Raw genomic sequence first — 27,051 nt, 5'->3', positions numbered from 1 at the left:
GCTCACCTGTCCACCCGTTGTGCATCACTGGTAGTATTGACTACGCAGCTTCTCCCACTACATTCTTCTCTGCAGTTGCAAATCTGTTTCAGTGGTCCTTCGCCAAAAGGGAGTCCGACTGAAACTGTCTTTGGCTACAGCCTTTTTCTTCGTCAAGATGGAGGTTTTCGACTTCCATCTTGACGACGAAATCCGAAGGTAAAAATATTCACTGCGACTTCACTACACGCGATCCAACAATTACTCTTCCTCCTCGGACACACTTGTAGCTTTTCTCCACTGAACTTCTACCTTTTCAGAAACGGTTTCTTCAAAAATGTTTTAAGTCTGAAGGTAAGCACTGACTAGGCCCGATCCACTTCGTGTATCCGAACCACACTCCCTCGCGGTCAGCCTTATGTTCTGAATTTGCCCCGGACTAGTACAGCCAGATGTCCACAGCTGGCACTTTTTGCTTTTAAGAGCTATTTGGAACCTTAAATGTTAAAAATTCATACTTCTTGTTCTGCTAGTTGGATTGTGATGGGTTTGTTGTCAAATAATTTATCAAAGTTTTGCGTTATGGTTTCACTTTATTGCTGTTTGTTTGCTGCATAAATTCTTTACAAATTGCCTCCAAGAAGTTAAGTCTGACTACTTTCTCTGCCAGGCTACAGAGGGTTAAACACAGGTTAATTTAGTGACTTTTTGTTGTTCACCCTGCAAGGGAGTGTGGCTTTTGCTTCACCAGGGCTCACACCCCAAGTCAACTAACAACCAAATTTCTCACATGGGCAAACTGTCATAGACATTAATAGAATTATCCTGATGTAAGGGATACATAATGCTGAATACGCTGAAGATACTGATCCCGTCAAAGTGGATCTTCATGGGGCCACCCTTTAGTCCTCAAACACAATAAAACAACTTTGGCCACAGTGTTGATGTCCCTTAAAGTCCAGGTAAAGGCCAGCCACAAGCTAGTTGCCACTGGTCTACTTGTCTCCGGTCACAGCGAAACCACTGGTTCCTTTTAACTGTGGCTCTTGTCTATCTAAAATGACCAAACTGCACTGTGACGGCTCTCCCAGGTCCAGCAGACTTGGGTGCAACTTTTGAGTGTCAGTGTTCGGTCTTGCTGGCTGCGCTTCGGCGGGCAGTGGCAGACAAGCAATTTTGGCTATCAACTTTGCCAAGGTGGCTTCCTCAGCTTTTGGGGCCCTGTAGCTGTCACAAAAAGTCAGTCATCTAACTTTTGGATTTGAAATATTCTGTCTGGGGCTAGATAAATGACTTTTCATTGAGCAGAGCACCACAGGGAAAGTCCTTTCTTTGCTAGTCCAGGAGCAGCAGGTGCAGCCCAGTCTTTGATATAGCCTTTCTCTGCTAGGTCCAGGGAACAGCACTTTGACGACACTCATGGTTCTAGCAGAGTCGGCTGCAACTTTTGAGTGTCAGGGTTTGGTGTACCGAACGGTACTTCAGCAGTCAGCTGGAAACAAGCAATTGTGGCTATAACTCCCCTAAACTTTTTCAGCTTTTGTGGCCTTGGAACTTTAAGAAGAAAGTCAGCCAACTGACATTTGGGCCCAGATTTTACTTAATAGTCACGTAGCACAGCGCAGCAGCGAAAAATACTGTGTGAAAAGGAGAAAGCAGGAGAGTGACATATTTACAGGAATATGGCTCTCTCCTCACCTCTCCCTAGCACTGGTGCTGATTTTAGCTGCCGAGCCCCACAAACACACCTTAGCACCATAGTGCTAGGGTGAGTGCATGAGGTTTTGTGCTGGAAGGGGTACCCTTCCAGTAAAAAGTACTATGCGTAGACACACTTTAAAACCTTTCCTATATTGTATGTGAGCTGCACAGTAAAGCACACGTGCAAAGTTCGGAAAGACAGGGGAAATAAAAACATTTCTCTTTTTAACACCTGCATCAATCAATCAAATACATTTCTTAAGCGCACTACTCACCCGGTAGGGTCTCAAGGCCCTGTGGGGTAGGGGAAGGGGTTACTGCTCGAAAAGCCATGTTTTGAGGTGCTTTCTGAAGGTTAGGAGGTCCTGTTTCTTGCGTAGGTTGGTGGGAAGGGAGTTCCAGGTTTTGGCAGCGAGGTGGGAAAAGGATATGCCGCCGGAGGTTGTGCGTTGGATGCGGGAGACTGTAGAGAGGGCGAGGTCGGTGGAGCGGAGATGTCAAGTTGGTTTGTGGAAGTTGATCCGTTCGTTGAGGTAGGCCGGTCCAGTGTCGTGGAGGGCTTTGTGAGCGTGGACAAGGATTTTGAAAATGATCCTTTTGTTGACGGGCAGCCAGTGTAGGGATCTGAGGTGGGTGGAGATGTGTTTGTGGCGAGGATTTGCTGGAGTTTTCTCTGAAGCTTGGCTGTGGTCCCTGCGTAGAGGGCGTTGCCATAGTCCAGACTGCTGCTTATGAGGGCGTGGGTGACTGTTCTTGTTTCTAAAGGAATCCATTTGAAAGTCTTGCATAGCATGCAAAGGGTGCTGAATTAGGAGGATGATATGGCGTTGATTTGCTGAGTCATGGAGAGAGATGAGTCCAGTATGATGCCAAGATTGCATGCGTGGGTGAAGGGTGTTGGGGGTGGTCCAACGGCGGTGGGCCACCATGAGTCGTTCCATGCTGTCTTGTTGGGACCGAAGATGATGATCTCTGTTTTTTCTGAGTTCAGTTTGAGGTGGCTTGCTGTCATCCAGTTGGCGATGTCGAGGAGTCCAGCGTGTAGGTTATTCTTGGCGGTAGCTGGGTTCCTAGTGAGGGAGATGATGAGCTGGGTATTGTCAGCGTATGAAATGATGGTGAGGCAGTGGGGGCGGAGGATGTTGGCGAGAGGAGCCATGTAGATGTTGAAAAGGATGGGGCTGAGTGAGGATCCTTGTGGGATCCCACAGATGGTCTTGGTGGCTGTAGACCGGAAAGGAGGGAGGCAAACTCTTTGGGTTCTTTCGGAGAGGAAGGAGGTGAGCCAGTCCAGGGTTTTGTGGCGAATTCCAGCGTCGAAAAGGCATGTGCGGAGGGTTTGGTGGCATACGGTGTCAAAAGCTGCAGAGAGGTCCAGGAGGATGAGGGCGACGGTTTCGATTTTGTCCAATCTGGTCCTGATGTCATCTTTACAGGCGATGAGGGCGGTCTCGGTGCTGTGGTTTTTGCGCAATCCAGACTGGAAGACGTCGAGTATGTTGTTGTCTTCTAGGAAGCAAGACAGTTGTATGTTTACTGTCTTCTCCATGACCTGTACGGAGAAGGGGAGAAGAGAGATGGGTCGGTAGTTTGTGAGGTCTTCAGGGTCTGCTTTGGGTTTTTTGAGAAGAGCGTTGACTTTGGCGTGTTTCCAAATATCTGGGAAGGTTGCGGTGTCAAAGGAACTGTTGATGACGGCCCGGAGCTGGGGAGCGATGATTTGGCTGGCTTTGTTGAAGATGTGGGGGAAAGGGTCTGTTGGGGAGCCTGAGTGGAAGGAGCTCATGGTTTTGCTGATTTCTTCGTCGTTGGTGGGGGTCCAGGTGTTCAGTAGGTTGGTGCGGCAGGGTGCTGTGGTGTTGGTTGTATCGGTGGTGGTGATGGTGGGTGCCGATGATGTGAAGCTGTCATGTATGTATGCGATTTTGCGGTGGAAGTAGTTGGAAAGGGAGTTGCAGAGGTCTTGGGAGTGTGGAGCGACATTCATTTTTGATGCTAAACCCTGTCTACTAATGCTAGTAGATATGGTTTTGCATCAAAAAGCATGGGTGATTGCCTGGAAATGCCCATGTACCACCCCTTTGGTGATAAGCAACGCAAAGTACTGCTTCAAGCTGCTTTGTATTCCCTTTAGGGTACTTTCCAGTGCAAAACAAGTTTTGCAATGTAAAGTAAATAGGTAAAAACAGATTTTATGACAATTTGCATCACTTTTGTGGTGCAGACATGGCGTGAAATCTTAGTAAATATACCCCTTGGAGTTCACCTCTTTTGTTTGGGGCTTGGGGAATGACTTTTCCTCAAGCAACGCACTTAAGGCACAGTGCTCTTTGCTAGCCCAGGAGCAGCAGGTGAAGCCCAGTCTTTGGTGCAGCCTTTCTTTGCCAGGTCCAGGGAACAGCAGGGCAGTCTTTCTTCGATGCTCTGTCCAGTACAGACATTATTTGCGGTCTGGGTGCCAGGAGTGCCACTTTTATGCCCACAACTTTTCATAAAGTCATATTTGAACAGTGTGGAAGGATAGTTAAATTAGACTTTCCTGAATGGACCTATCGGTGTGCAGTACACAGAACCTGTACCAAGCTCGGGATACTCCAGAATTTGTTTTAAAGATCTGTCCTAGTCTTGGCCCACAACAGTCTCAAGCTCTTATGCCCAGAATTGTGAAAAATGGAGCTGCATCTAGTGCAGCGCCACTTTTCTTGTGCCCCCCCGACGCCACCATGTGTGCACCGTATTTAAAATATGGATAACCATGGCGGTAGTCAGGGGGACTAACGTCATAATTTTTTACGGTAGCCTGGCGCTTTGCAGGACTAGCTTCAAAATGTTTGACCCTCATCCTGCAAAGCACCCAGAGGCCCATTGAAGTCCTGCACTTAGGTGTTAAAAAATGCCAATGAAAATGTTGCAAAGGAATCTCATAGATTGCTTTGCACCATTTTTACAGCCCCCCTAGTGCCGGAACGCCCCCCCCCCCCTTGCATACATTAAGCCTGGCGCAGGCATCATGTGGCGCAAGGTGTAGTGAATCCTAGCCTGTTTTAATGAGGTTACAGGAGTTAGCTTAACCTTTGGCTTGCAGACTCGTGCCCCCGTCACCTAGTGACTTTTAACCTACTTAGCTTGCTCTGTCTTAGACCATTTATTTAGTTAATTCTTCTAAGATGGCTGCCTTGTTTATAGTTAGGCCATTTTGTTTAGATTTATGTTATCAGTGCCACCGCATGGCATTGGCAGATTAGGTTTAACATACCCAGCTCTCCTCTAGGTCGAGGGTTAGGCCGATTATGGTAGGGTATTAGGACATATCACACACTCAATGTCTTTCCATGCTATTGCAAGATGGTGGGGGTCTTTATAATCATGACCCTTGTCTTTACAATTCTATTTCTTGCACTGTTCATTTTCCTAATCATTGCAGCCCATGCGATTTACTGCAGATTGCAGATTGTATTAAATAAAAACCATTGAAACATTACTGCATCTTCGTTATTGCCTGTGTTTGGTTGAGACATGATATATCTGTGAGAAAGGGGTAATCTCCGTTTAACTACGACACTCCTTGAGATGTCATACTTCTGAGTCCATGTGTAAAGGCTGCCACAAATCACCTTTAACTGTTCGGGTTTTTGGTGGGGTACTGCTAGTGAGTCAGAGGAGTTGGGGCCACAGTTGGGACTTGTTGTAGGATAGGCATAGTCGCCTACAAACATAAGTACTGTCATCCTTGAACCAGCAGTCTTGCCCAGAGCAAGAATGGCGCCACGAACGATGGTGTTTAGGCACTAATTTACGGATACCCCGACTATCACTGTCTCACAGACATCATGTAACCTAAGTACCATTATACGTAGACGTCCGTGATCTTTAGGAAAATCCTCCTCAGCTGAACAGGGGACACCTAATTAGGCTGTAGGTTGTTCGAGCTCTAACTAATAAAAAGGACTTTACTCCCCACTTGGTTTTCCATCTCTTCATATTCATCTTTTCACAAATATGGCTAACCCCATAGAGATTCCTGAGAATGCTAGACACGCATTAACATTACACCTAGTAGCACATGGGATTACAGAAGATGGCGGGGAAGTGACTTTCATAGTAGAAGCTAATGAAGCTTACCAAACAGAAACATTTTATTCTTGGGTCACCTTTCCGGAGGAAGACCGCAGAACACTTAATTTTCACACATATACAATTGCTAATGTGCCTCAACGGTACCAAGCATACTAGTACCATGACGTACCGCTCACCTATCAAGAGCATCAGAACTGGTTTGAAGGCGCCCTACCACATGTAATACAATGAGTGATATTAGGTCCTTTAAGTAATGACGGACCTACGTGGCCTATGTTTGCCACATCTACACCTCACCCAGATATACAAAATTTGCAAGTAGCAGATCTGCAAAACCTATATAATGAAATAATAACGTTATATAGACGGCTAGTTCAGTTCGTAATGCGGACTCTGAACACAACACCAACACATGCTGGATACCAATTGGCTACTGGGATTAATCCACAAACAGTGCATACTATTATAGGTAAAGTACCCACGGAGCGGGAGAAAATACCTTATTGGATAGCTCAGAAAACAAATCAGCTGGAAGCTGTGTTTCCCCATATGGGACCACAGAAGATATATAGAATTCTAACAAGGTGCTTGCCCTTTGGGATGGTTTCCTTGGTGGATGACTGCCACATGGGGTACAGTCTTCGCTGCCATATATACTACCACACATGGTACTCCGACACTTGCCAATTTACCGGAGGTGTTAAAACAAATATAGAATGAGCATGGGACAGCACCTGCCCTAGATTTGGGGATGAAATTGATGCATAATTTTGACGCAGTATCCTCGATAATACTTAGTAACATTAAAGGGGAAGCGATAGCACTGGCTATACGCCATTGTCTCTAAGAAACTCCACATTTGGATCAAGAGAGATAGCTACCAAAAATTATTTCCGATACCTATACTAGTATAGGATGGGATAGTCTGGAAGCCAAGCCAAGGAAATTGGAAGTACAGAGTACCACCCCTACGGAAGGTACAAAACAGACAGGGTTTGAAAAAGCGCTGGGTGAAGCCAAAACAATTTAAAGACAGATATAAGCAGAGAGCAGACTCTCTGCATCTGGAGAACTCCGAAAGGAGATATACTCTCAGAAATAGGGAGAATATTAGAACTCCTGATAGATCTACTGATTCACGTCCCTCTTGTTCCTTTCAGGACTCTCCGGATAGATGTAGCGAGAGAGGGGGCTGTCCTGACCGACGTCCTGAATATGTGAAACAAAAGAAAGACTTGCCTCAGTCTACAGTCATAAAAGAAGAGAAGACTTTGCAACAAAAGCCACAGTTTAAAAAGAAAAGATGGTGGCACTAACAGTCAAAACAGTCAAAAATGGCAGTACACTTGAGAACATTGCTGAAGAACAAGACATGGGCAGTGACACTGCTAGACAGCGCAGCAGAGGTCACGATATGTCACCTGACAGATCATCTGGATGCGACAGCAACTAGTGATTTTGTTGCAGTTGAAACGGCAGACGGGCACGTACTCCCACTATATAGACTTTATGATCTAAAGATCCAAATTAAGGGAGACTTGGAACGCACCATCAGTGTGATCTTTTGGGACAAACTTAATTGTGACATCCTATTGGCCGAAAGAGATTGGCCGCCTGAGCACGTCCGTAAGCTCCCACATGGGGAAAATTTCATTTTGCCTTCTTTCTCTAATCTTGTTCCAGAGGCATAAAAGGAACACTACGCTGTCAGATGGGCTCTAGCGCAGGCACCTGCATTATATCGCAATCATGTAGGCTGGGACAGGGATTCTCCGTGTCATGTAATACCTATCAGGTCTACACCCCAGCCTCAGACACAATATCCAGTCAAACACTAGGCTGAAGCTCCAGTGGGGGAGATCCTTACTCAGCCAGAATATCAGGGGGTAATTGAGCTCTGCGCCTCTGCAATGAATAATCCATTCCTGGTTGTGAAGCCAGACCATTCCTATAGAATAGTCTTAGAATACAGACACTTAAACAGTCATACACGTACATATGCGATACAATATTCACATAGCATGGCACTGATAAACAACATAGTGCGCAAAAAATATAAAACAACGTTGGATATTTCCAACGGGTTCTTCTGCCAGAATTTTACGGAAGAAAGTCGGGACCTGAGTGCATTCTCATTTGGCTCACAAAAATGCTTTTGCCTTTCACCCCAGGGCTATAAGAATAGTCCAGGACTGTTCTCAGCCCGAGTAACCTCAATATTACATGATATTGATCCTGAGGCGTTATCCTATGTGGACGACGTTTATCTCACAAACGACGACCTGAACATTCATTTTGTGAGGGTCGATCGAATAATTTTGGGGTTCGCAGAAGTCGGTTATAAATTCAACTTCAAGAAAAGCAAAATCACCTTTCTCAGTGTATTGTTCCTGGGATACGAGCTATCAAGTGAAGGAAAGAGCCTGGCCCCGCACTTCCTAGATAAATGTGCACAACTGCACCCACCAAATACGCTAAGGAAACTACAACCTTTACTTGGTTTCTTTAATTTTGGCAGAACATACATTCCTGACGATGCACAACGTATCAAGCCACTATACGACTTAATACGTCCAGATTTTTCTAGCAGACACTGGACAGTTGAACACACACGTATCCTTAGGGATTTGCAACAGGACATGCTGGAAGCTAAACACTTATACACCTGTGACAATAAAAAGAATTTGGTCATCAGAATAATTGCTGGTGCCCTTGGGTTTACGTATGTCACCTTCACTGAGGATGACACGGTGCCCATAGCATATAAATCACATTTATACTCAAATGCAGAGCAACGCTTTGCACCCATAGAAAAAATTCTAACTGAAGTTCAGATGGCTGTCATAAAAGAGAGGCTACTTGCCCAGGGGAAACGCATCATTGTTGTTACCCCAGTGCCAGCCTTAGAGGCCGTCACCAAAGCAAGCGTTCCTAACGCTGGATTCAGTGGGCAACTTCTCTGACAGCTACTGATGTAGATTATATTTTTGATCCAAAACTTCAGACACAAGAATTTCTCCAATATGAACAAGAGTGCCTCACTCCTCTACATCTTTTACCTTTAAACAACTATGATACTGTCATTTATACTGATGGTTCAGCCCAACCAGCTGTAGGTACCAAAAATCAATACTCAGCAGCTTGCACAGCCATGAGTGGAGTGATGAAGAATGGAGTCTTCCACCCTCATAACACCTACACGCAGACCCTTGGGGTCTGCATAGCTCAGTTAGCCGAACTCAAAGCCCTTATTTTAGCACTAGAAAAAACGGAGACAGGAAGACTGACTTTGATAGTCTGTGATTCATATTACTGTGTTCAGTCTTAAACAATGATTATCTTAATGATTTGGCTGACGAAGTAGCCAAATCTGCAGTAGCTACGGCTTCTGTGGCTGCAGTGACTCGTTCCCATTCGAGATTGGATAATGAAATATTTACTGCCGTAAAAGCTTTGGCTGAAGGCAAGTCTCTCCAGAAAGGATACCCTACGAAATATTCATACCACATCAGTGCACAGAATGTTGCTTATGCAACACTTCCTGGGGTTGGAGATCGAGCAATCCCCAACGAAGACTAGAGATTAGATCTAGTGAAAGCTGCGCATGAGGGTGTCGCTTCTGCTCATGCTGGTATTTCGGCCACGGTAACACTCTTACAGAAAAGATTCTGGTGGCCGGGTCTGTACAAACAGACAAAGCAATATGTCTTTTGTTGTGACATCTGCCAGCAGATAAAGGGCTCTAATATCAAACGCCCACCACAGACATCCCTCGTAGTGTCTAGTAGGCCATTACAATGTGTGTACCTGGACCATTGTGGTCCACTCGAACCAGATGGTGCATACAAATACATCCTAGTCACTGTAGATTCTTGTTCTAGATTCCTGTGGGTATGGCTGCAGCGGTCGGCTGACGCTCGAACTGTTATAAAAGATTTGCTGATCTTTATCGGTACATATGCGGTTGCAGCATTCCACTTGGACCAGGGCCCTGTATTTGCCTCTAAGGCATTCAGGGACACAATGGGGACGATGGGTGTTGAACTCCATTACTTCTCACCATACCATCCGGAGGGAAATTTGGTCGTGAAGAGGCGGAACTGTGATCTAAAGCAGTCCTTAACAGCTAGAGTATTAGGTTCTGTCCGCAGCTGGCTTCATCACATATATGGAGTCCAGAGAGCACTGAATAATCTGCCAAGACAGTCCTTGGGGGGACTAACTCCCTAAGAGGTTCTCTTTGGGATACCTATGTATGTCCCAGATCTTGATGGTTCTGGTATGGTGGCAGCAGAAACACCTTTTGAGATAAATGAACATCTCATTGTCTTACAGGAGCTTCAACAATTTCGAGATGATAAATCATCCACCAGTGCTGCAGCCTTAGGAATAAGGGATATTCCAGCAACTTCCACTGGCTGGATTCCTAAAGTTGGGGATTGACAAATGTCAAACTATACCATGTGGCCAATCCTGCACAGTAGACCCAGAGGTCCCTTGGGTAGTTCCCGATCTCCTCTCACTACCCAACAGGACATTCCTCTTCAGAATAGCGTGACCAACACTACTGTGGACTATGCTACAATGTCCAACAATGCTATAAATCCCTCCTCGACTATGGGGAAGGCGAAGAATGAGCTCTTGCTGGTTCCAGTCACCACTTCCACGACAACACCTGGTCAAGAATTGGCCGTCTTATACACCAATACAACACAGACTGATGGCACTATTTACTATGAGCCTCCACGTGAGGTGAACACATCTACAAGTACTGAACTTGCTCCTGTTTTTGCAGAGACTGGCTCTGGTTACTTCGACATTGATGACTTTTCTTCAGACCCATCCACTCAAGCGATTGAAAATGATTTGAAGACACACAAGCTATATCTATGGCTTAAAATGAACTACTTGATATATCCCTGGAACTATTTATGGTTATACCTAACATTTTCTACCTTATTTGTGTGAATTGGTTTCATGATTTTTTTTTTTTTGCTTATAAATGGTCATTACATTCCTGAACGCGCCATTGTAGTGCCAGTAGATGAAGTTTTAACTCCATATCATTCCTCACACAAGGTCCGCAGAGACTTGTACCCAGTTAACATTTCAGCTGTACCCATTTCTGATGGGATTGTGTGGGACAAAGTTCCTTTTGAGATATACGGGCCTACTGAGGTAATTCAAATTCCATATGTATTCAAAATATCCAGGACAGATGTTATCACACCCAGTGTTGTATCTGATGATTGGGATGTCCAGACAGTTGATTCTATGTTAACTGAAATGAAGGAATATTCAGTATTTGAAAGTGAGGATGTATATGTAAATACAATGAATTATGGGGAAATGTTCTGCTACAATAATTGGGGCCATTACTACCTGCACCGTGCAACTAGACATAGACCAGTACTTAATTACACACAATGGGAACATTGTTCAACGCCACCAGTGGGGAGCCCAAAAAGTTATTTAGAAAAATTCACTTGTTTTTCTGGGCATGACACAAGAAATTCTGAGTAATATTTTTTCAAATTGCCTCCTTCAAAAATTAAGAAAATTTTGCTAGCAGATACAAAACTGATACATTCAAATGCCTTTGTTTCCCGTCTTACCATTGAAGGTTACGATCACTGGAAGAACAATATTGATTTAAAAAGTGTATGGGGGACACAAGATTGGCAAATACAGGGTAGGGAAGCCTTCTTCAGAGCATGCATGATTCCTATACAAATTATTTTTTTAAATGGCATTGTTCAACAGACGTCCTGCCTCAGGTTGGCAAAAATAAAAGAAATGAACATGCCCAGTATCCCCACACCGGCTAAGTTTAACGATTGGCAATTCTTCCTGAATAATACAGAAGAAGAGCTAGATGCAAAAGTTCAGGCTGGTACCTATAATTTCTCACTTTCCAGTCCCTGTGGGTGGTTAGTTTGGCCAATGGACACCAATGAATGTCAGGCATGTTTTTTAAATTCCTCAGGGGGTTTTAAGATTAGCCGGACAGATCCTCGCTTCATCTCAGATCAACACACGGGGATAGTTACTACATACAGTGTGGGTAAATTGTGTCAACAATGGGTACAGTCTAACATGTTAGCCGCAGTTAAAGAACACCTTAACACACTTTCTGAAGATAAAGACTTGCAGGACTTCTTGTTAGGTCCTAGGAAACAGCGCTCTAAAAGATTTATATATGCTATGTATAGTGAGATATGGAAACGTTCTCAGATAGAAGCTGCTGCACGTTTAAGGCAGATAGATAAGGAAAACTTAGAAAAGGCTCTGGCGGATGTCGATAACGACATGAACACGCTGTCCAACAGAATTTATTCACTAACAAACAATAGTGTCGTCTATGATTGATATCATTCAGTCAGGCATGTCCTGTTTATACCATGGACAAAGTCAGTTGCGTTCTATTATGCAGCTTGGTTGGACGTTACAAATATTGAAAAATGACAGTTTTCCATGGAGATACATTAATGGTAGTGACTTGTTCGCTGCGTTTAATTTATCCGAGAAACAACAGACAATGGTTAAAAGGGAAGCAAGTTTCACCATGCTTCATATAGAAAAGTTGGAAAAATTGCCTTTTACGATAGCAGAGAGTCTGTCGACTGGCTCCCACATGGCATTATTAATATGCCCATATCCACCTTTCGTTTTTTTGAAATGCCTGAAACATCTTGCCGTGGACAGGTATGAGCGTCTGGGCGATAGCTATATTAAGAAAGAGTGGGAGTTGCTCTTTGATTACAAATGTCTGAACGGCGAAACAGAGGTCTTTCTTAGTGGAAGCGAATGTGAGACTACTGTTAGTCATTCAATGATCTGCAAGCAGGTGTCCCTTCACGGCCACTGCAATGCGGGAGTCACGAACTTGGCCTGTTTCCTGAAGGTTACTCCCTTATCTTTGATTCGACCAGCATTTCATGTACTTTCCAATGGCACTTATGTGGTGCTGAGCGATCAAAGCTGTTGCGGTATGCGACTGGGCATTGCCTACACAATTTCGGTCTCTAAGGTCGTTACGTGTTGTGGTCATGTTTTATTCCCCCCACACAAGAGATAAAGGTATCAGAAATGTGGCCTCACATTGATACTATTAATGTAAATTATGACAAGCTGAGTAGGCTAAAGGCGCTACTGTTTCAAAAACAGGTTGCTTTTACATCCGCTAGAGAGACGTATATTCTTCAGACAGCAAGGTCATCAGCCAATCCCTATTAAATACCAACTTCCCCAAGCACTTTGGTGAGCTGGTATCTAAAATTTTCAATGCCTCAAGCACTACTGGGATTGTCCATTTCTTTAAGGCTGTTGGGTCTGGATTTGTGTCCATCTTCCAAACTATGTACGGAGTCATCCCATCGGCCATCCATTCACTATTTTCAAGTGTGTTTGGTGGCTTTCCTGTAATTTTAGCATTATTTGGTGGAAAACTACTGCTATTTTTTCTGATTCGCAGCGGTTGTTTACAGCTACACGGAGTGATAAAGCCGCTGCCTCCAGCACAACTGTGCCGTAAACGCATGGTTCAGATCTTCGATGCTTCCTTGCTGGGGGAGCTAGAGTGGAATTGGTTGTTGTCATTTCGATTACTCCTCTGGTGTGTGCAGCCTGTCTTTCGCTGCATATGGTGCTTTTTCGAACATTTGCCTACAGTGTGTCTTGCCAGTACCTCCTGTGGACCAAGAACTGCTGATGTCCCCGATGAGGGTTCATACATGGTTGTGCCCCATGAGACTAAGGCTGATCCGCGAGGCCACTTATAAACACTCCGTGTTGACTGAGTTGGCTCTTCCTTCTACGGACAATGGCACTGATGCAGGTGGACCTGCACACATGAGACTACTGCACACTTTTGCTCTGTGAATCCTTCCGCCCAAGTGATCAGACGATTTAGCCTCATTTTGTGATGACTTTTTAGCAGGTGACTTCGGGGCTAGTCTTCAAGATCACGACTATAGTTCCACGCCACAATGATTGGATTTTTTTTTTTTTATCAAACTAACTTCCGATATATGATTCTTACTTTGGCCTGCTTTGCTTGTCATGGTTGACTTTAAGTCTCTTTTGTATGTTTTTAAACATTTAATTTTAAACTATGTTTTTAACTTTGTTTTTATGCTTCGCTTTTAGTCCAGAGCAGTTTTATTAGCTTTTTGGATTCCCTCACCTTCGGTGGCATCCAGTAATGGTGTCATACTTGTTACGGCAGTGGGGAGGGTGTCGTTAATTCTAGTCTGTTTTAATGAGATTACAGGAGTTAGTTTAGCCTTTGGCTTTCAGACTCATGCCCCCGTCACCTAGTGGCTTTTCACCTACTTAGCTTGCTCTGTCTTACACCATTTATTTAATTAATTCTTCTAAGATGGCTGCCTTGTTTATAATTAGGCCATTTTGTTTAGATTCATGTTATCAGTGTCACCGCGCTAAGGCGTCAACTCATGCGACAAAGACAAACAAACTGTACGTGCTCACGTTAAAAATTACCGTCCCAAGCATGCTGTGTTATCTATTGTTTTGGAACAACCTATGTCAGGGGTCCAAGTAGATCTGTATAAACACACCACACTTTAGACAGATAATCAGAGGGATTCTGACAAGATACCTTCGCTGCTATCAATGCTGCAAGTCGCCTTGACACTGACCTGGACTTTGTGTTCCTCCGAAGTCTGAGCACGAGACCTCATTCTAAGGTAACAAGGGTTGGGGGCTCCTTCCAGGGACATGGCATTGGCAGATTAGGTTTAACATACCCAGTTCTCCTCTAGGTAGAAGGTTAGGCCTATTATGGTAGGGTATTAGGACATATCACACACTCAATGTCTTTCTCTTTATAATCATGGCCCTTGTCTTTACAATTCTATTTCTTGCACTGTTCATTATCCTAATCATTGCAGCCCATGCGATTTACCACAGATTGTATTAAATAAAAACTACTGAAACATTACTGCATCTTCGTTATTGCCTGTGTTTGGTTGAGACAAGATATATCTGTGACAAAGGGGTAATCTCCATTTAACCACAACACTCCCTGAGATGTCATACTTCTGAGTCCATGCATAAAGGCTGCCACAAACCACCTTTAACTGTTCGGGTTTTTGGTGGGGTACTGCTAGTGAGCCGGAGGGGTTGGGACTACAATTGCGACTTGTAGTAGGATAGATATAGTTGCCTACAAACATAAGTACTGTCTTCATTGAACCAGCAGTCTTACCCAGAGCAAGAGTCCAAACTACGACAAAGGGGTTAGAAAGTGGCGCAATGCAAGCATTGCACCACTTTGTAAATATGGCACAGTGTTTTTGCCTTTCCAACGACACATTAGCATCAACAAAATGATTTGTTGGAATGGAGCTAGGCCACCATAAATCTGGGCCTTAATGTTTAAATAAACTGCCTGCTCTAACTCGCAAGTTAAGCAATATTCCATTTACATAGGGCACAGCTTAATGTTGTTTTTTTCTACAGCTTGAGATCCTCAATTTGAAAGCCTTCTCAGAAAGCCTCCTTCTGCTATACGATGCGAAAGCCCTGCTTAATAAAATAACCCTGACTTGCAACTCTTAATTGATCCTTCTCCTTCCTTGCCTCGGTGACTCTCTCCTTACCTCCATCTTCTGCAGACCACATCTTTGAGTGTAGCCTTCCCTCAGTCTCATGCCTGTCTGCTTTAACCTCTATTATTATGTTTCTGCAAACTGCAAAAACCTAATTTCATAGATCACTAGCTCTCCTTTATAACCCTATCCCTGCAACCTAATAATACATAGTCTCCACCATCCTATCTACTTATCTCATTAACCACTTGGATGAACCCACTTATCCCCCTCAAACAATCACACTTAACTCCTGTTTAATATCTCACAAAGAAACAAGAGTAAATGCATGGAATGTTTTTTGAGAGCACATGACTAATATCAATAGCCACTTTATTAACCACTAACCTTGGGTTTCTGGAGTAGTGTGCTACTTGCTGTAAAATGCTTCAATTCCTCTTCAAGAATAGTAAGTGTCTCATAAATGCAGTAACAATTACAATCAGAACTACAACTTTTCTGGGAAATGGGATGGCTAGTAGCCAATGGGCTACCAGAACCCATCCCACCTGATGATGACGTTTTACAATATGCGGCATCTAGCTGTCCTAGAGTGTAATATTCTGCCCACCTCCAAGATGGCTAAACACCTCTCTCGGTATGTGGCACATGGTTGCCCACCCTAAAGGTGTTGCTGCTTGAGGGTTGCACTCCCACTGGAAAACATGTTTGAAAACTGTTCTCCCATCCCTGTCCCCGATGCCTACCTGAAATGGGACTACTTGACGTTCCTCAGTAAAAACTAACATTTTGGGTTTTTACTGTTAGGACATATGAACATATATGTCCTGATTGGCCTACATTAGGGGTGACATATATATTAAAATGGGTGGTCTGGAATTTGTCATTAGTTTAAATGGCAAATCAAATTAGCAGTTTAAAACTGCCCTACCAGTCTGCAATGGCAGGCTAGAAGACATGTTTTACTTTATCACACACAAGGTGGCACAATAAATGCTGCAGACCATGAGTAATGCTTTAACCTACAGACCCTGGGTACCCCTGGTGCCACATCCCAGGGTCTTATATTTACGTTAAGGTATGCCAATTGAGACAAAAGCCAATTAAACCTATATTTCTGAGGGTCAGAACACTGGCACAGAGATCTCGTTAGCAGGCCCCAGTGCACTTTCAGAGTCAAATAACCAGCACCTTAGTCCAAAACTTTGGGGGTGATCATGCCAAAAGAGGACTTTCCTTACACCAGTGTAGGGCTATACTAAATGTAGCTAAGAGCAAGCCAAGTGCTGCAAGCTTGTTTTGCATTTTCCCTTGTGTGGGCTTCAGTATAATACTCAGTAAGCAATGCTGTATTGTTGTTGTATTGTTGCTTTAATCTAAACACTCTTCGTAGGTTACACTACCTCTGTCCAGGACAACGATAACACCAACATATTTGTATGTGATAAATCCTGTTCCCATACTGCCCTCCAGCAGTAGCTTCAGAGTAAGGGACACTCTAGTGCTTTTGGGAAGCCAGTCCAAAACTCCATGGACGTGCAAGCCAATTTAATGAATTGCAGGATTGGCCCAGGTCCAACACCAAAGACCCCCAGAGCTTTCTCAGAGGTTAAAAACTCATCCTCTGGATACTGGTCTCCCGATGAGAGGCAACTATGTTCCCTCCAAGCTATCAGTGGTATAGTATCTTGTATGAGAAGTAACAGTGCAGCCACTCAGTTCGTAGGGATCGCCAGAAAGTGGGCATCCTAACCCTCTTTTCACTGCAGTCTTCCATCCTGTGCTTACTTGTCAAATTTACCCACTTGTCTGTCTATTGTTAACACCGCCAGTCACACTTTATTCCTCTTTCCAACACACACCAGTAAGACAAGTAGTCGGTCAATCTTGTGGGAGACCTACCTTGTGATAGAACACATGGTATTTTGCAATATATATAAGCAGTGAGGCAACAACAATATTTATGCCAGTTCAATTCTTCCCATGAGGGAGAGCGGGATGTAGTTCCAAGAATTTATAGTGTGTTTATGCCCCAACAGACCTCTGGTAAGGTTATGTTAATGTAATTCAGCGGTGTGATTCACACACATACCAAAGTAGCAGAAAACAGCATCCCAAGGTCTGCCAGGCCTAGTTGGGTTTTGTGTCCCTCAACCCTACCAATGAATAGAATATGTATATGTATATATATAGTATATATAAATATATATATATATATATATATATATATATATATAATTATTATTTTTCCCCATAGAAAAATAGTTTTTTGACTTGGCTATATCTTTGGTGCCGTTTGACAAATCTTCACTAAATTTTCAAAAACAAAGTGTGCGTGGGAATCTTGTTGTGCGGTGTGGTGAGATCTCGGATTGGCTGTCAGCACTTCAACCAGAAAGTGATGGCAGCCATCTTGGGACCAATATACATGATAGCACTCCGTTGAAATGCGTTGTAGTAAAAGGCAGGTTTTGAGGGTCACAAAAAGGAGGTCATATAAAAGGTAATAACACATTTTAGTTACAATATAAAATATTTGTTGATAGCACCATACTACTTTTATGACTTGTGGTGTGTTCTAAGGTGATTTTACCCTGCTAGGTTTTTATGGCTCATGTTTGAGAAAAAACTGTTTTCTCATGCATGATTTTTCCACAGAGGTTATGGAAGGTGCTCCAGAAGGTAAACTGAGAGCATATTTTCTATAAGTTCACACTATCTTTCTCAGCCAAATGAGAATGACGTCAGGCATTCTCAGTAAAACATATACTTCCAACAGAAGCAGCCTATCAGGGGATTCCCCTGTGTTCTACTGTAGCCCGTCAGAGCGCTCTAAAGAACAACTAGATCACTAACAGTCTTACTTATGACAAACGTGTGGCACACCTGAAGCCATCTTGATTGAATCAAACTGGTAGAGCATAAAACATTTAATTTAGAAAGCAACAATACGAGGAGGTTAATTTTGTCATAGAAAATATTGTTTGTGCTGTAGAAAGAAAAATTAGCACGTTTTAAGTGAGTTCTCCAATATCTTTCCCTTCTATTTCATTAAAACATTCTGACATGCGGACTGAAACATGCACTTTTAACACCAGCAGCATTTAAGTCCCTGGTGATCAGCACAGCTTACATTGTTCTAATGAGCAACTACATTGCTATCATTCTGAGTTTATGACAAAAGAGTGACACATCAGGCCGCCATCTTGATGGAATCAAAGTGGAAAACTGAAAGCCTTTTTATTGAGGATACTGCGGTAATTGAGGAGATTAGGGAGCTTCATAACAAATAAGTCTCCCAAGATAGCCACCAGAGAAAAAAGAGACAAAATGTGGCACAAATATCACCAAATAGTGTAGCCCATGTATAGCCCATTGACAGAAGTGTGCAAAACACTTAATTTGTTTGTTTTTTTGCAGTGTTATATAGCGCAGACGTGACCCAAAGGTATTGAAGTGCTTTATAGGATCATCAGTTACGTTACACAAGGACACATTTCTTATGGGATTTAGGTATGGAGAGATTAAGTGAATTCCCCAGAATCACAGGATGTCAAGCTAACACAAAAACTCAAACCTGGTTCCCCAGTTGCAATGTCTGCAACTCTGGCTGTAACACCACATTCTCTCCCCTAAGTGTAACACATAATCAAGTGATCAACCGGATAAAACATATCAAGATAGCACAAAATGTAGAAGTGCTTTGTCACTATTTGAAAACTCAAAAAATATGTCCTCTCTTTAGTTTTTTAGAGCACTAACCATAATTTATATGGGACTAAGACTCTCCAATTATTATAATTTTTAAGAGAGATGCTTTAGATATTACAGTTTTGATTACATCAAGATGATGTCAGGCGTGCCACACTTTTTAAATAAATATAGAATGTTAGCAATCTAGTTGTACATTACAATATTGTGGGGAGGTACATGTCAAGTCACAAACTTGGGTAATTGAGGGCAGCGAGGAGGGTGCAGAGGCAACAAGTTGACCATGCTGAGCAGGTGTGAGGCGCAGTGGCAGCACAACAAACCATGGAGGGCAGAGGAAAGGGGGGCCGGGGCAACAAACCAACCATGCAGGACAGGCAAGAGAGGCTGTAGCAATATAACAGGCCACTGAGGGTAGAGGAAGGAGGCAGCAGCAGAACAGCCATACATGCAAAAATACCCAATTCAGGCTGGGGACTCCTGATGTCTTTAAGCCCAAAAAAGCTTTATTTTATCTGTCTTCTGACTAAAATCTCCTCTTTTTCAATGTAAGTCAATGAGAAAAACCCATTCCCCAGGTTTTTTCCCCGAAAATCTCCCTTTTACCATGTTCAAAATGCAGGCAAGTATGGTACATTGGATCACTGAGGGCAGGAGCAATAGGTTAGGAACATGGACTCAGATAATAGAGGGCGCAGGGAGATGGACAGGGGCACTAAACTGACCTTACAGGGCAGGTGTCAGGGGTTGCAACAGCACACACAGGGCAAGCGGGATAGCATTGCAGCACAACAGACCACGGAAAGCAATAGGAAGGGGGAGGGCCCTGCACAGAGACAACAGAGAGCAGAGGAGAAAAAGTCAAGGGCAGCAAGCTGACCATACCGGACAGACAGGAGGGACAGTTGCAGCATAACGGACCATGAAGGGCAGGAGGGAGGGGCAGGGGCACAATAACGGACCAGAAAAGGCAGGAGAGAGGGGATAGGGGCCTGCACATAGAAAACGGAGGGCAGGGACAAGGGGTCAGGGCTGGAGCAGCAAGCCGACCATGGGGGCAGACGGGATTGGAAGAACAACACACCATGGATGGCAACAATGAGAGTATAATGGCATACACACAGAAAATGGAGGGAAGGTGGAAGGGGCCAGGGGCAGCAAGCTGACCACATAGGGCAGATGCGAGGGGATGTGGCAGCATAGAAGGCCATGCATGGCAAGAGGGAGAGACACAGACTAGAGCAGGAGAAGGGCCACGCGGGGTAGGTTGGAGGAGCAGGTGCAGCACAAAATAGCATAGAGGGCAGAAGGGTGTGGCAGCAAAATGGACCGTGAAAGACAGGAGGAAGAGAATAGAGGCATGGACCTGGGACATGCAGGGTGGAGGTGACAGGGACCGGCAGCAGTCATCTGACCATGCTAGGCAGGTGAAAGGGGCAGTGGCAGCTCAAAAGTACTGCCAGAGCATCATTTACAAGAACTGAGGTGTTGGCATTGATGCGTCAGATTTCCTGCACCTCCCGCAAATGCCCTATCGATGCCATGGATGCCCTGTATTACCAATACAGAGCTGCATGGTGCAAGTTTTCATACACATATATGTGAGTGATTGTGTACACCTCATACACAGAGAACACATTTATATATTGTCCACCTTTATTTCCCAAGGTTGGGATCACTGACATAATATTAGTACATAATATATTGGAATATAAGAATATTGGTTACAAAAATATTGATTTTTACATATATGGGAACCAAAAATATTGTTGCCTTTAAATAAACATATAATATGTCAACTATCAATTCCTACAGTATTGACTACGATATTATTACTAAAAAATGAAATAATCATTAAATAAAATATAAAAAAATACTTTTCAAATAAAACAACTTCTTACTATAAACACTAAACTGGCTATAACATATTTCAATTAAATTAAATGAAAATATGTCACATCAACAAAATATTAACCATTCACCCCAAAAAAGAATATATAAAATAAAATGCCAAAAACAATTTGCATTAACTTATTAGTGTTTACCATAGTAGGACTCAACAGATAAAAAAAAAATCTAATTATACTAAACCAACCAATAAAATAAAACTACAAACACCTTTAACCAATAAAATAAAACAAATAATTAAATAAACAATATAAAACGCACACTAATTTTAACAATTAAATACTTCAAAAATGACAAACGCTGCAAGTTGAGGAAACTCTTCCGGATTCTCTCAACATAACTACATAACTAAGTAAGTGATACTCATATCTAAACTAAAACGTAACTGATATTGAACCTAACAATAAAAACAGCAAATAAATATTAACACACTCTCCAACTTTTATCTTTTTATTAAGACTTCCAAAAACAAAAAATCTACAACTTGAAAACAAGTAAGCTGCCAGAAAATAAAAACTATCACAAACCAGCAAAAAGATATGAAAGTAAATATAGATCAATAAACATCAAATTATAACTATCACAAACCAGAAAAAAGATATAAGAAAGTAAATATACATAAATAACTATCAAATTATATACTCACCGAAATAGTGAGCAAAAATAAATGTAATGACCTCAACCTCTACAAACTGCCAGCAAATTACCATTTCAAATGAAACTTATTTTTTTCTTCATTCAATAAAAAAGAAAGCACCTGCTCCACATTAGCACACCCCGAATGGAAAAGCTGTAAAACGGCGCAGAACACCTGCACAGAAAATACATGTGTGTACAAAATCATAGCAGTAGCAGTTTTTAACTTGCTATTAACAAATGTGCAACAGTTAAAACATAATATATATTGGCAGACAGATAGAACACTGGCAAGCACAACCGAGCACTGGTCTTACCTCCTGTCCTTTGGGGAGGGGCTCACCTTGTAAGGACTCAAGGGACAAGTCCAGAGCCACTCCAGGCCGGTCCAATCCCCTTGCCAGGCTGGAGGTTAAACACAGGCCTGTCAGCCCGTCCAGCTCCCCTGAGGTTTCAGCACTGCAAGCAGGAAAGTGGGAACATGTTTTTGATGCAAACTTAACCAGAGAAGCCACTTTAATGGTGGATAAAAACACAACAGTGAGAGTACCCATGATGGAACGAGAACGCGTATATAATTCATGAAGGGATCATGATTTGTCCTGCATCGTCGTGCCTCTCAACTGTGCTGGAAATGCTTTAGCCTTCTTCATCTTGCCTGATGAAGGAAACATAAATGAAGTGGAGGAAGGGCTGTCAACTGCTACACTACAAAAGTAGAGGCACACACACACAGTGAACATTCTTTCAGCTTGCACCTGCCAAAGTTTTCAACCTCAGCTACCACTTAACTAAGAGAGGTGCTTACAAAACTTGGCATAATAACCTGAAGTCTTCTCTGACATGACAAATCTTTCTGGAATTACCTGACATAATAACCTGAAGGCATCCAACGCTGTCCACAAAGCACTTCTGAACATTGATGAACAAGGCACAGAGGGAGCAAGAGCCACCGTCATTGAGATTAAGCCAGGATTCATCCGGACCAATAATATTTAACAGACCTTTCCTGGTTCTAATTGTTGAAGAAATCACCCAAAGTTCCCTTTTCCTGGGCAAAGTTTTCAACCCTATCAAAGTTTAATTTAAGCTAGCAATGTAACCAAGTAAACAGCATAAAAATAAAATAAGACATCACCTAAAAGAAAAACCCCCCAAAAATAACATATTTGTCCTGTTACACTACTTACAGATACAATAACAGAGGGTGCTGAGTTTATCACTTCACAGAAAGGAAAGCAGTTACTAAGGACCTCATTACGAGTTTAGCGGTTCGACCGCCATGTTGCTGGTGTTTCAGACCACCCTGTTACAAGTTATGCAGGCAGCAGACCGGCAGTGGCGTGGAGGACTGGAAATAGGTGGTCCGACCTCCAGCGCCGACAGCTCTGTGACCATCCACTGACCGTATTACAACTACACAGTCACCATAGGGGACCCCAGGATGGTCTGGACCACGGTGGTCAGCGGTCACCAAAGTAATACACAACTGCACAGTGGATGAATTTGAAAACAACACAGCTGACACACATTGCCACACTGCACAAACCTGGAAAGGACACTATAAAAAACACCTCTTCAGACACCATGATCCTTTGATCTCCAACATAAAACACTGAAGCCAGAGCGACCTTTGCACACAGAACAGATATTATGCACTTTTTTCTCACCATCTCTTTTCACAACCAGCACACACTTTTGTCCAGCCACACCCTTTTGCACTTACCCTGTTCAGTAAGTCGCTGTGACACTTTTTTTTTCCCCCACCATGTCACGTTAAAAAAATCAAAAAATTTCTGAGGATGAGTTAAGAGTCAGGGTGGATGAAATCATAAGAGTAGACCCAGAGTTGTTTGGATTACACGTCCAGCATACTCCTCTTAGTAAGAAAATCGAAATGTGGGACAGGATCGTCAATAGAGTCAATGCTGTAGGCACCACCCTGTGCACAAAGGAAGACATTAGGAAGAGGTGGAACGATCTATGGGGCAAGGTCCGTTCCCTGGTCTCCAGGCACCAGCTGCAGGCCAAAAAGACTGGCGGTGGCCGTTCCAGTGCTCCATTACAACTCCTTTCTTGGGAGGAGGTGGTCTTGGCCACCCTGTTCACCTGAGGGCTTGACATTGAAACCTGAGGGAGTGGAGTCTGGTAAGTCACAATACTAAAATGTTAGACAAATTCTATGTAATGCATGCCTACAGCTCACCTTTTGCCACTGTTACTGTCACTCCACTCACCAGCCCAGTGTCCACCTGTCCGAAGACCTCTATTTGGCAACCCACATTTGAAGTATACTCACTTGGGGAGATAACATTTGTTCAGTTTATGTAGTACAAGGACTGACATGACTACAACTCCCAGAAAGGCACTGTTCTACAATTTCAAACACTGGACCAGTGGTGACTTGTCCACGTATCCCTGTTTGGTAAATCACAAATGAACTTCACTCACCTGAGAGGATACCATTTGTCAAGTGTGGGAAGCAGAAAGAGTGACCTGACTGCAACTCGTAGACAGCACTGTTCCTGTAACTACAAACACTAGCACAGTGGTCACATGCTACAACACATCTTTTAGTGAACTCTCAATTGAAGTGTACTCATCTGGGGGGGAGAATATTGGTCAAGTGTGTGTACTAGAGAGAGTGGTATGACTGCAACTCACAGGAGGCACTATTGCAGCAATTCCAAACACCAGAACAGTGTCACTTGTCCAAAGACCACTGTCTGCCAACTCACAAGTTAAGTATACTCAGCTGGGATGTTACAATTTGGCAAATGTGGCAAGTGGAGAATGACATGACTCCTAAGGCCAGGAAGGCCCTGTGTCTGTAAAACTATCAGCCCAGTGTACTCTTGCCCGAATACAATTGTTTGTGAACTCTCAATTGAAGTGGACTCTCCTGGGAGGATATCATTTGTATAGTGTGTGTAGCACAAGTGGTAACCAGACTGCAATTCACAGCAGGCCATGTATCTGTAACTCAAAACACCAGCACTGTATTCTCTTATTCATGAACCCCTGTGTCTTAACTCTCAATTGAAGTGTACTGGGAGGATGATATTTGTATAGTGTGCGTAGTACAAGGTCTGACATGACTGCAACACCCAGGAGGCCATGTTTTAGTAACTCCAAACACCAGCCAAGTGGTCACTTGTACACCTACCACTGTTTGCCTAAGTGAATTTTACTCACCTGGGGGGATAACATTTGTCAGGTATTGGGAAGTAGTGAGAGTGACCTGACCCAGCAGGCCCTGTTTCTGTGTAACTACAAACACAATTCCAGTGTTCTGTTTTCCAAATACCCTTGTTTGTTAACTCACAATGAAGTGTACGCACCTGGGGGGGTAACATTTGTCAAGTATGGGGAGTAGTGAGAGCGACCTGACTATAACTCCCAAGAGGCACTGTCTCTCTAACTCCAAACACCAGCCCAGTGTTCTCTTCCCCAAAACCCTTGTTTTTCAATTCCCAAATGAAGTTTACTCACATGGGGGGTACCATTTGTCAAATATGGGGAGTAGTGAGAGGGACCTGACTGAAACTCCCAGGAGGCACTGTTGTTCTAACTCAGAACACCAGACCATTTGTCACATGCCCCAATACATCTGTTGGTGAACCCTGAAATGATGTTTATTCACTTGAGGGGGGGGGTAACATTGGTCAAGTGTTTGTACTACAGAGAGTAACCTGACTACAACTCCCATGAGACACTATTTCTCTGTCTTCAACCACAAGACCAGTGTTCACTTGTCCAAATACCCTTGTTTGGTAACTCTCAATTCAAGGTTACTCTCCTGGGAGAATTATATATGTATAGTCTGTGTAGTATAGGAAGTTACAGGACTGCACCTCCCAGCAGGCCCTTTATCTAAAACTCCAAACACCAGCACAGTGTTCTCTCGAACAAGGAGCCCTGTGTCTTACTTTTCAATTGAAGTGCACTCCCCTGGGAGGAAACCATTTGTATAATGAGTGTAGTAGTTGGAGTTACATGACTGCAACTCCCACTCCCAGGAGGCTCTCTTACTGTCACTCCAACCACCGATCCAGTGCTCTCTTCTTCAAATAACCTTGTTTGGTAACATAGAAATTAAGTGGGATCACATTTATCAAGTGTGTGAAGTAGAGAGGGTGACATGACTGCTAAGGCCAGGAGGCTCTGTTTCTCTAACTCCAAATACAAGCCCAGTGTTCACATGCCTGAATACCCCTATGTTTTAACTCTCAATTTAAGTTTACTCACCTGGGAAGGGACCAGCATACAGATTATGCTCAAATCTGAGATGTGTCCGGGTACCTAGCTCCATCTTGACCAGCTAACCCAAGATGAAACTGTTGAGGACAGGAAGGACACCTTACCCAGTGTGCAAAACATTGATTCCAAACGCCTCAAGATGTATCACCAGAATGGTATAGGCAGCAGACACATTCACAATGCACTGACCACATGATGACTCCAGCCACATATACAACAAAATCCTGGGTCTGCCTGCATAACAATCAACTAGGCCTCAAAATGACCAAATATATCTTGCCTAGCCACTGTTTTGCCTGCACTGGCGGTAAGATGACATTCTCAGGCCATCCTCCCAAGGGCTAATGATCTGCACATCTCAGCAGCTGCTTCAGTCAAAAAAATGTGGCATGCTCCACAAATGCCATGCCAATACAACCAACATCATGGCTTCTTGCCACAATAAGATTAACTGCACAATAACTTTGTACAAGGTCCATGCTCAATGTAACACTAAATTGTTGAAGGTAGATTTCACAATACAACCAGCAACATTGTATCTTTCACATCAACAGATCAAGCTGACACTGGGCACACGGAGGCCACAGAAGAAACTGCCACTACCCCCATGGATGAAGCTCTCAGTGAAGAAGACACTCCTGGATGTCTGGACGTGGAGGACAGTTCTGGCCCATCTGGGCAACCTGGTCAGACACCACCATCAAGTCTTACTGCGGCAACATCAACACATTCCCGCTCGGTTGCCTCTACATCGCAGGCAACCATTTGCCCCCCAACCTGTGTTCCGAGCACATTGTCACCATCTCATGCCCCAAGTCCTAGATCCTGAGTTCCAATGCAACACTTCCAACAATGAGGGCCCAGTACCCAATGGGAGAGGGCACCCTATAGCAAGGGTAAAGGGCCATCAGTGAAGGGTGCGTGGGAGGGACTCATGCTGTGGTCCAGCGTGGTGAGGCCACTGGGGATGCTCCTGGCCAGGACACCATCAGCCACGTCTTGGGAGTCCATTAGGAGTCCCAAGGCGTTAGAGGCCAGGTCTTGACCGAACTCTGGGAAATCAAGCAGCTACAGAGGGACATGCATAGGGACATGCAAGAACAGTGGGAGGCTTACAATACCAACATGGCCTCCCTAACAGCGGTGATGAGGGACATTAACACTACCCCGAGCAGGGCTCTACAACACCACTCTACCCCTTACTTTG

At 43.7% G+C, this 27,051-nt stretch overlaps 1 protein-coding gene and 1 pseudogene across 6 annotated transcripts in view; both read left to right on the top strand.

Annotated features, from left to right (window-relative positions):
- LOC138267990 (alpha-1-antitrypsin homolog) overlaps positions 1 to 22,668 on the top strand; it is a 29,319-nt pseudogene extending 6,651 nt beyond the window's left edge.
- LOC138268245 (zinc finger protein 182-like) overlaps positions 1 to 27,051 on the top strand; it is a 673,880-nt gene that overhangs the window by 252,119 nt on the left and 394,710 nt on the right. The window lies entirely within an intron of this gene.

The sequence above is a fragment of the Pleurodeles waltl genome, chromosome 12 (assembly GCF_031143425.1).
Source record: "Pleurodeles waltl isolate 20211129_DDA chromosome 12, aPleWal1.hap1.20221129, whole genome shotgun sequence".
Classification (NCBI taxonomy): Eukaryota; Metazoa; Chordata; class Amphibia; order Caudata; family Salamandridae; genus Pleurodeles; species Pleurodeles waltl.
Note: the sequence above shows the minus strand (reverse complement) of the source record. Positions and strands in the feature narration are given on the sequence as shown.